Source organism: Vespula vulgaris, chromosome 4, assembly GCF_905475345.1.
Source record: "Vespula vulgaris chromosome 4, iyVesVulg1.1, whole genome shotgun sequence".
Classification (NCBI taxonomy): domain Eukaryota; kingdom Metazoa; phylum Arthropoda; class Insecta; order Hymenoptera; family Vespidae; genus Vespula; species Vespula vulgaris.
This window is the reverse complement of record NC_066589.1, coordinates 6144173-6154849: the sequence shown is the minus strand read 5'-3', so window position 1 is coordinate 6154849 and position 10677 is coordinate 6144173. Positions and strand designations below refer to the sequence as shown.

Genomic DNA, 10677 nt, shown 5'->3' with positions numbered 1-10677 from the left:
GGTAAGTCAAAGCCATAAACGTAGGCTTGCCGAATGGAACGACTGTGAATTTTTTATGGTGTTTGGGTAGTTATCGAAATGCGAGTACGTAACTCGGTGTATACCTGTCGTCTACGAGCAACCGGCTAGGTACCTGTTAGGAAAATTTTTTAACCGCGCGTGCCCACGTAATTTTCATCGTAATTTTTACTGATCGAACCATGCAAAGAAAAAAAAAAAGAGGAAAAGAAAACAAATTTTATTTATCATTTCAATCAATCAAAAACGAAGAAGTAGAATTATTTAAAACGATCGTATTGTAGTTGAAATTGTACGACTAGCTTCCTTCTCCATTTTCCGCATTCTTATCGTGGAACACCCTCGTAATACGCAGTCATGAACGAGCGATCAACGGAAGTAATCGCAGGAAGACTATCGACATCGATTATCATATCGATCAGTATTCCAATCACATACAATTCGAAATAACCATTCGAATATCCCATGAGGTCGTGTGTGAAAATGCGAGAAATCATAAATTTTTACGAAGCCGGGATGAACACACCGTGGATTCTCTTTTTAATGGTCTTATAAATTTTCAACGATAATGGAATATTTGAGCAGCGAGAACACGTATGCTATCGGACGGATAAGTCAACGAAGCCGACAGATCGTTGCTGGCGTGACGAGCATTTTTTACCATTTCATTTTTATCCTCTCTCTCTCTCTCTCTCTCTCTCTCTCTCTCTCTTCCTCCCTCTCTCTCTATCTCTATCTATCTCTTTCCCTCTCACACTTTTTTTTCTATGTTCCATGGATGTATAGATCAGTTTCAATATATGTCACAACGATAAGAATGCATCGTAGATAATGGTATAAGCGAAGAGCTAAGCGACGATAGATTAGTTCGAGTTAGAAAAGATCTTCTCTTGATCTTAACGTTTTAAGGCTCTAGGAAAGTAAACAGGCACGATTTCCAAAATGAAAACGTCAGATTTTATGAGCCGAGTAAAGCACGTCATTTCTTTCTAACATTCTCAACGATATATTTTTTCCCTTCTGACGCGTTCCTAGCATTACGCTTTCAAAGATCCGTCTTCGATAAAATTCGATTTATTTGTGAGTCAATGTAAGTTTCTTCGCACGTAAAACATGAATAATGGCTGGATAAATCGACGCTCAGATTTTATCAAACGGAATCTGATACTAATAAAAAAAAAATAAAAAGATAACAAAAAATAGAATCTGTATAGTCAAGATTTTATTTCAATATCTTTCTTCGATAATTTACGAGCATTGAAAATCGATCACAATGCTATATAGATAATACTATAATATAAATAGTAATACATATATCTGATCAATGTAATTCTATTTAAATCGAGTATGTTAAATACAATATACGAATCATCGTCGAATTTCAACGTTTATCGAAGTATTCTAAAAATCGTTGAATCAAACCACACAAAGTGTCGCATAAAATTGAATTTCAAGTTCGGTGGAAGATTCGCAAAAGAAAGTAAGGGAAAGGCAAAATCGTACTTCTCGATCGTTATTTTAAAAAGAAAAGTAAACTCGATACTACTCGGGAGAAGGCGAATTCTCGGAGTTCCCTTGGTACCTTGGAAGGATCCTTCCTCTCGGCGATGAAGCCTTCGATGGTGAGAGCCATACGCGGATCTTGATGCAGGGTAACCCATCAAGCACATATCGTTCAGAGCGAAGGAGAAAATTCCGAGAGAATGCAGAGAATGCTGATATTGAATTCAGCATGGCCGTTCCCAGCAGTGTGGTCCATGGAGAACGAGAGAGAAAGAGAAAGAAAGAAAGAAAGAGAGAGAGAGAGAGAGACAGAGAGAGAGAGAGAGAGAAAGAGACAGTGTATATATCCTACGTGTATACGTATATATGCATATGTCTATGTGTGTAGGCTCACACAAAATTCAGCAGCGCGTGCGTCGGTAGATGCTTTTTCGGGGCCAACGTGCGCACGATCTCGAAACATACACATAGCTACGCACACAGAAACATACGCACATAGAAACGGACGGCTGCAGCACCACGAGGTGGTAGTTGAAACTCGAAGGGTGCGCCATACGTTACCTTGGCAACCGGAGGGGAACCATTCCATCCTGCTGGCGGCACATCACGCAGGGGCGAGTCGAGGCAGAGCTCGAAAACCCTTCGTTGCAGCTTTCTCCCCTCTATCCTTTCCTCCCTTCTTCCTCTCTCTCTCTCTCTCTCTTTTTCTCTTTCTCTCTTTCACCCTTTCATTCTTTCTCGTTCTCACTCCTCATCTTCTTTTCCAGTGAGTTCTCGTCGGTCTTCGAAAACCGGTGAACCTGATTGCGGCCATTTCATTCGCCATAAATATCCGTCGGCGGCCATCGACGAAGTGCCGCCGCAAGCATTATCAAAAATTTCTACGGAATAGGGTACTCTAATGCTTCTTGGTATATATCTCACACTTTATTCTCGAGAATATATATATATATATTTCTATTAGGGAGACTATTTTCGTAATTACATTACCGATCCCATGGAGGAACGTCACTTTACACGTAAAATATAATTTTTAAATATGTTGATACCTTATTATTCGGACTTAAAACGATTGCGAAAGAATTAACTCGAATTAATTCCATTCACAAAGGCCAGATTTTGTGAAGCGCAATTCGGTTCAATTTATCGATTGTTTATTATCATAATTCATAAACGTTCCTGTTTTGCGTTGTTGTTTTTTTCTTTAGTGATTTGATATAAAGAAACGAATCAGACATAAACAGAAATCATTAGCTCTGAAAGCGACATTCGAACAGACTTGAATCACGAGTTAATTGATAAAATATTTGAGAAATAAAAGAGAAAAGTTCGGTCATCGAACGTATCATTTCTCTCTCTCTCTCTCTCTCTCTCTCTCTCTCTCTCTCTCTCTCTCTCTCTCGGAAATTTTGTTCTATTTATCGTCGATCATTCATTTAATAATGGAGATTCGTATGACGTTAACGATCGTTACCTCTTGATTGGTCAAGGTTCGTTAATTATCTTGCAGTGATCGACACGATTTTTCCTTTCTTTCTTTTTTTTTCAGTTTTAATTTCTTTTCTGTTTTGTTTCATTCCTTATCGGTCGACATAAATAAAAGTCTTCATATCTCTTATTGTCTTCTCGACTGATAATAAAATGCCGCACGTTGACTCGTTCTGGAGACTGGTTAACGATCGTCTCGACGATCGAATCGTCGAAGAATTCTTTCTCGGTCAGATCGAAAAGACTTTCGTCACTCTCATCCGACTCTTAAAAAATTCGATCCAATTAAGTACTACTCTTGCGTGGACGTTCTCGCGGCTAATTAGCTCGACGCGTTCGGTCGAATGATTTAAGAAGAAGTCGTGTTAGATGCGAAGAAGATATATAAATATATATACACATACACACATATATATATATGTACGTACGTACGTATGTATGTATATATATATATATATATATATATATATATATATATATATATACATATAAAAAGATGACGCGTGATTTTGTATTCGCACGAGACACGCACACCGAGCGAACCATTCGCACAGTGGTAAATACAAATGCACGAGGAGAAGCCGAACGAGTATAAGAGAAGGAGAGCGTGTAACTGCGGAGGGCGAAGGCCTGCGCCTAATTGCGGCCGTATATTAAGTTTAATATCTGCTTCGCTCGCCACACGCGGCCTGCCCGCTCTCGCGAAGTAGACGAGGATATTGAGGAAGTTTGTTCCACCGCGTTGCCACCCTCCTCAACCACTCACATTCCATTACTTCTATCTCTGTCTCTCTTTCTCTCTATCTCTATCTCTCTTTCCTTTTCTCTTTCTCTCTTTCTCTTTCTCTTATTCTTTCTCTTTTCAAAAGCCATAGAATTTTTCATACTCATACAAAGATATATTGTTCCTTTGTAATGGCCGATCGTACGATCTCGCCATTAAGATCTATCTGATTTTATATCCGAGTTTTAATTCGTAAAATCTTTCTCGAACGATTCATCGATCGATATCACTTTTTGCTTTAAAAAAAAAAGAAAAAAGAAGTATAACGAAAAAAAAAAGAGAAAAAAGAGGAAAAGACTAAGGAAAACAAAAAGCAATTCTTTTTTCGTTGCGAGAAATAACAGAAGAGAATTTTCCTAGCAGCGAATTTTATATAAGTATCATTTTTTTTTCACTGGCAGGCAGAAAAGACTTAGGGTTGCACGTTTTCCCTCGAGGACACACCCTTGCCGTCTTCGCGTTCCAGTTACTTAGCTACGTACATCGATTTTCCGTGCCACCCTACGCCTGATAAACGGAGTGCCGATAAATCGCTTTCTCGATGGTTAACGTCAGCGTCAGTTCGACCACCGTGCTCTCATCTCTTACGAATATACTTCGATCGCTGGACGTCGAAATATCTTTTCGCGATGATTAAATTTCTTCAAGAACTTAAGCTCGATTCGTAATCGCTTTTGATCTTGCTTCCATTTCATCGAGAAGGTTGCACAAGCCGAGGATAAATAATGGCTCGTTATTTATATGGAATTTATTATAGTTTCTTTATCATCGTTCGGTCGATTTAACCGAATTAGAAAACGTATAACGTTTTTAGATCTTACGTATATATAGCGCAAACGTTGCTACTTGTTTTTTTTTATCTTTTCTTTTTTTTTCAAAGTGGCAGTAACATTACAAATATTATATACAGGTACTTTCTTAATATAGCGAAGTTTAATAGACTTTAGCTCGTGATACGACAGAAGGCAATCTCGATTTATATAAATTAGCAGCAGGAAGCGTGCTAATTTTCGATTGGTTAATCTTATTATATTCTTGCACTTACATCTCACAGATAAGTGAGATTCCAAGAAGTAAGTTAGCGATATTTTGTGAGTAATAAAGTTTAGTAAGGATTCGTTGGTGGGAGCAAGAATAAATGGCAGTCGGTGCGAGTGGACTGGACAATCGTTTGTTTCGAGCTTGCTGGAATAGTTGGCTATAGAAGTAAGTAAGTAAGTAAGTACTTATGAGAGACAGAGAAAGAGACAGAGAAAGAGACAGAGAAAGAGACAGAGAAAGAGACAGATAGAGATTCTTCGCAAGCTTGTAGATGCGTGTACGCGCATGCGCACTTGAAGCTAACAACGGACCCAAGTCGTCGTAAATCTAAAGAAGCAATTAAATGTCAACCACGTGCCTGGTACTCGCTTCCATAGCGATTTCGGTTCCCCTATAGGACGAGGAACGTGGTCAAAAACAATAACGCGATTTTTCAACAAGGCATTCTTTGTTGTTTCTTACAAAGGGTTTAAAACCGAACGATTCGTACTTGATGTTTTAAATATAGATTTAGATTTGTTATTTCTACATCAAGTTTTCATCTCTTTCTTAGTAATGTATGTATATAAGATATCGATCGATAACCATTGGATTTTTAAACGGAAACGACTTCTAATCAATGTCGTATCGTTCGTACGAAGAAGACGATCGGCACGGTCAAAAGAAAATGTTTATAAACAGAGATTGGCACAACTCGGTACTCTCTTTATGAGCGTCAAAGTTGGGTGGCTCATTCCATCCAAGATGATCAAGAGGAATGGTAACGTTCTGTACCAGGCGTTCCAAGTGTCGTGAGTCGTACATATACGTATATACATACATACATACATACATAAGTTATACGTGATGCCACGTAAATATATAATATGCGCAACTTGAGAGCTACCAGACGGCGCTAGCGCGTCAATGACTGCTGTCCATACTTACGTAGGTACGCAAAGAGCTACGAAACGCATAGCTAGCACCAAACGCGTAATCCTAGCTCGCTATAAGGAAGATTTATACGGTTGCGTGCTAGCGCCGCCATAACACATTTTCGTCCTACACGAATGTATAACGTAAATATGTATGAGAGTATATATGCATATCTTTACATCTACACAATTTCGGCTGCCATAATAACGCAAATGCTGTAATAATTGTTTACTTTCCTTCTCTCCTTCTAGTTACCATATACTTTACGAAATGAATTCATCGAGGAGAGCACCGAGTCGTCACATCAGATATCTCTACTTGCTGAATCTCGAATTTCCATAGGATTAGTAGATATATACTAATTATCGATCGCCATTATACGTTTATAAAGCGATACATTTTATGCGAACAAAACTGGACTCGTAGAAAAAATAAAATGTGTTATATTTATCTGATATAGAGAGAAAAAGTGAGAGAGATTAAATAGTAAGCTTGAATAATTCTCACGCTCCACTCGATTCGTCGAAATACTATATCGATGTAAAATTACTTAACTAAGCGTAAAGGTTAATATAATTATAGCGTTGATCTTATTCAAATTAGTCGAGTAGATCTAATCGCAACGCCCTTAGTGTGTCGGTTACAATAATTATCCAGAAATCGCATAAAATTATCATTAATAACTTCCGTTCGATGATATCGAGAATATTTTCGTCGTTTTGTTGCGAGAATGCTTGAGAGAAAGGTTTTAGCTTTGACAAAAAAATCGATTGAAAATTAATAATAAATTCGTTTTAATCAGGCAATTTTCTTTTCTTCTTTTCTTTTTTTTTTCTTTCGTTATTACTAACAACAAATCTTCGAAGCTCCGTCGAAATTTGTTGTTATAATGGAAATAATAGATGCGTCACTAGATTCTAGCGTTTAGAACGATAATAAATAAATAATAATTATTACTGACGAACTTAGATATACATATTTACCTTTTCAACGATTAATTAATGCTAACTTTATTAAACCGGACGCGTGTTTCGTGCCCTAGAAGGATACACTCGTCTTCATATCATTAAAAAATAATTATCTACAAGGAGTAACCGGATTAATAAACTAATGATAAAGCGATGTAAGATGGGAAACGTAATTCGCCTTACGAACGATAGAATTCTGAACGATACGAGACATCATCGTTATCGTTCGAATATTAATTTCTCTTTGCTCTCCCCCATCCCAGTTTACTGAAATACTTCATACACGCATTAATTTCACGATAAAAATTGGTTCTCGCGATTTCAAGCAGGAGGTCTACAGAATCTTCTGCATTCAGGGACAGGCATCTTTTAATTCGTTGCTCTTTTCGTTAAAATGCGATCCGGCCTTAGATACCTGGATACAACGAGGATAAGAAAAGTGTGAGGATTAGTCTCATAAATCGTCAACGCGAAACGAATTTCGGAGTTATCGTCGAAAATTTTTCTTTCATATACATATATATATATATATATATATATATATATATACATACATATATAGCTATATATAAAGAGGGAGCAGAGAAGTTGATATTGATGGGACGAGTAACATGAATACTCTCTCCCACTCCTTATCACACGAAGAAGAAGAAGAAAAAGAAGAAGAAGAAGAAGAAGAAGAAGAAGAAGAAGAAGAAGTAGAAGAAGAAGAAGAGAACGTCCATGGATGACGATGGAGGATGCTGTGTCTTCTTTTCTCCTTCTTTTCTATTTCCTTTCACGTCTTTCTCTCTCTCTCTCTCTCACACAAACACATACACTCTTTCAGCCATCTCCGTCTCTTTCTTTCTCCCCGACCAAACTCTGCATTTTTCACTGGCTCGAGATTTTATTCGACCGCTGCACCACGAAATTAAGCCGTTTTGAGATATTTACGAATGGATATCGGCGAGTCTCCAACGGCGAGGTCGCCACGAATGGACAAAGACGGAGAGCTATACACATTCGTGGGTGGAAAGGAGAAGATGTAGATACTCGAAAACTGGCCGCCATTTGTCTTCGTCGTTCGCAGAATTACAATATTTATTTCAGAAAGATTCGTCGAATTTCTTGATTGAGACACTAATGAAACTTATATCAACAACGATCGTAAAGTGAAAAGAAATAATTTCTTAATGGATGAATAACCTTAATCTTTTTAAATATCTATCTAAGTAGACGTAAATAAGGTAATGTCCCATAAACCGTTCTAATGGCAACTGACACGAAGAAATGTTAGGTAGCTAGTAGGAAAGTCAAAATCGATTTATCCAGCGTCGACCCTTAATCGTTCCCGTCCTTCGCGATTAAATGAAACAGGTGCACACGCACAGGCATGCACGCAAGCTGGTGTGTGTATGTACGTTTTGCCACAGCGGTTCATCACGTCTCGCTGTAGACTTAAATCCTGATTGGTTGGACAGCTCGTTCCATGCCGCGTAGGGTGTACAGGTACGTTCCGACCCTAGATATATATATATATATATATATATATATATATATATATATATATACATACATACATACATACATACATATATACATATATATGTGTACATATATATAGATATATATAGGTAGATGTATATACGTACGCACAAATGCATATACAATATATATGAGGGTATCCTGTTCGTGTATAGGTATATATATAGGGACTAGTAATAAAGGATTCCGACAAGGATGGATGGAGAGAGGAGGAGAGTGGGTTCCATTGTTCCCGGTGGAACCCAAACGCCATCCATAAGGGCGCCTCCCATTATCTGCCGTGTATCTGCCATACACACCACGCACACACACTACACCCACGAAACACAAGCTTTCTCCGTGTTTTCGAGATGCGTTCGCGCGCACACAGAAGGATCGGATCTCGCCCAGATGCTGGCTATGGCGTCCTCTCTCCTTTATGCGTGTAGGTGTATCCATGTTCGTCGACTGAACGTGTAGTTATTTCTCTGGATGGTGGCTCTAATCTTCCACAAAATTGTAAAGCCGCCAGTGAAATTTATAAGAGTACACCGGATGGGTCAAGAGAGAGAGAGAGACAGAGAGAGAGAGAGAGAGATAGTAGCGGCGATATTGTTTCTCTAAACGAAAAATATCTCCTCGATTATGGCGGACCGCCGTTGTAGCTGGCACATTGCTGTTTTTTTCTTTCCAAGTTTAGCAATTTTTCACATTGGTTCGTTCATGCGTATAAGTATATTCTTACCAATAGAATTTGTAAGTCGCTAACTTTTGAAAATATCCAAGACCCTCGTGCTAATTACGCCAATGTCCCAGAAGAAATTTCGGAGAGTCGGGTGACTATAGCCGTGGGGACGACTTTTCAAAAATAAAGTACCTCTCGGTATGGCGCACTGCCAGTACTAAAATACATGTAATCTCGTCTCGCGATTCCATCGTGAGGGGGATGATGCTCCTGTACCGAATTAAATTTTCATTTTATAATAAAGAACGACATGTAGGTAACGTCACCCTACTTCGAAAACGGTGAAAACCTGAGGCGACTGTGTTTCGTACTTGCGAAAGGGCACCCTTCGAAAAATTCTCCCTTTTCCTTTACAATACAACGAATGGAACGCAAGTTCCCTGTAGAACCTTTAAGAGTCTAATTACGAACCACCTTCGAACCCCTCCTCTTCGACGTCCCTTTTCAACCCTCATATTTTCCATCGTACCAACCAACCCCCCATCCTCACTCCCACCTACTGCGTCGCCATTACATGCAAATGCCATGGTATCTCTTTCCGCTAATAAAAGTCGTGCTCTTGCAATTTAGGACATCCGACGTGAGGCTATGATGGCGCGACTATGGCTTCCGAAAAATATCTACCTATCCGTGAAGAAACGCTTGAGTATACTCTCTCTAAGGAGAAAGCGCATGATCAAAATGATTATTACTCATTAGTCGCTAACAAGATTTTACGTTATTAGAATATCTTATTTAAACGATACGCGCATTTAAGCGAATCGAATGCGCATAGGAATATCGTTATCTGTTAATGTTCCTATTTTATCGCGCTTCTCGATCGAATATAGAATGCTTCGAGTTAACGAGAGAATTGTCAACTTGGATGGTTGCTTTAAGTCGATATAGCGGCTCCGTTTGGCTGCTGTGAAAATTGCGAGGAGTCGGTTATTGAAAGAAATAATTGAGCTGGGATAAGATTTTATCCGGTTGAGAGCTTATATTGCTGGGATGTGCCTATCGTCCTAGTGAGAAACATTGGACTCCCGAGATAATGTTTAATCGGAGCACGTTGCGGCTTTACGATATTAGAACGTGTTACGCACCCTTTCTCCTTTTAATCTCTTCTCTCTTCTCTCTCTTCTTTCTTCTCTCTTCTCTTCTCTTCTCTTCTCTTCTCTTCTTTTCCTTTTCGCTCTCTTTTAAGAACATAATAAGAACGAGTTTGGACGACTCAAGACGTTTCGCCAATGGACATTTACAACGCAGAGATGTTTAACCTACACCATGAAAGTGCCTGAAATGTGTTTGTAATGCATCCTTCTTCTTTCCCTTCGTATCTATACACATCCACAAATACATAGATATATGTAATATATATATATATATATATGTATATACATATATGGCGAACCCTCCGTAAGAATGTACATATTGGCCGAGCCATTACCGCTCCATCAAATCGTGACAACCATGATAGCATCGCCTTATATCGTTGAACAATGTGATTGAGATCTCCGTCGACGTGCCTTCGGCTATCTGAGAACTTTCCGTGCTCGTTCGCATAACATATTATCCTACTCGTTTACGCGATACTTAGCGTCAGATACAATAACTGTAAATTGTCAAAATCAATAACTGACTTTGCATAATGAATTTGAATTAAAAAAAAAGGGAAAAGAAAAGCTATCCCAATAATTTTATCGGATTACTAAATGTTCGCGAAAATT

At 38.6% G+C, this 10677-nt stretch overlaps 2 protein-coding genes across 5 annotated transcripts in view; both read right to left on the bottom strand.

Moving 5' to 3' along the window:
• Window positions 1-10677, bottom strand: part of LOC127063331 (uncharacterized) — a 283945-nt gene that overhangs the window by 106266 nt on the left and 167002 nt on the right. The window lies entirely within an intron of this gene.
• Window positions 1-10677, bottom strand: part of LOC127063325 (homeobox protein abdominal-A homolog) — a 39170-nt gene that overhangs the window by 11053 nt on the left and 17440 nt on the right. The window lies entirely within an intron of this gene.